This window comes from Mandrillus leucophaeus, unplaced genomic scaffold (assembly GCF_000951045.1).
Source record: "Mandrillus leucophaeus isolate KB7577 unplaced genomic scaffold, Mleu.le_1.0 Scaffold43, whole genome shotgun sequence".
Taxonomy (NCBI): Eukaryota; Metazoa; Chordata; class Mammalia; order Primates; family Cercopithecidae; genus Mandrillus; species Mandrillus leucophaeus.
Window position 1 is genome coordinate 2,597,217 of NW_012104587.1, and position 848 is coordinate 2,598,064.

The following is an 848-nucleotide window of genomic DNA, read 5'->3' on the forward strand; positions in this document are numbered from 1 at the left end:
TCCCGGTTTCAAGCGATTCTCCTGCCTCAACCTCCCAAGAAGCTGGGATTACAGGCGTCCGCCGCCATGCCTGGCTAATTTTTTGTATTTTTTTTTTTTTTTTTTAGTAGAGATGGGGTTTCACCATGTTGGCCAGGCTGGTCTCGAACTCCTGACCTCACATGATCCACCCACCTCGGCCTCCTACAAAGTGCTGGGATTACAGGCGTGAGCCACCGCACCTGGCAGGCAGAGATCTTTATTTTGTTCACCAATCTATCTAAAAGCCTAAAACAATGCCTTGCACATAGTAGATGCTCAATAGGGATTTGCTGAATGAATGAATGAATTTGCAGATTTAGAGAGGGGGTAAATGTGTGGCAGTAATTCATCTTTGAGGAGAACTGGGAGGGCTCATGGATTTGAGTAGGTGAAATTTGAACTGGATCTTGAAGCGGTTCTGGAAGCTGAGGTGGGTGACGGGCAATCATCTATCAGCTTGAACAAAGGCATGGAAGGAAGAGAGATTGGCAGCAGGGTGGGAGTTAGGGAGAAGTGTGATCAGTGATAGTTAGAGAGGTTATTGCAAGGTAATGTGAGGCCAGATTGAGCAAAGTTTTGAAAGCAGGTTAAAGGCTTTTCCTACAGCCAGGACCAGCTACATAATTTGTGGGGCACAGTGCAAAATGGAAATGCATGGCCCCTTTGGTCAAAAATTTCAAGATGGTGGGCCGGGCGTGGTGGCTCATGCCTGTAATCCCAGCAGTTTGGGAGGCCGAGGCAGGTGGATCACTTGAGGTTGGGAGTTCGAGACCAGCCTGGCCAACATAGTAAAACCCTATTTTTACTAAAAACATAAAAAATTAGCC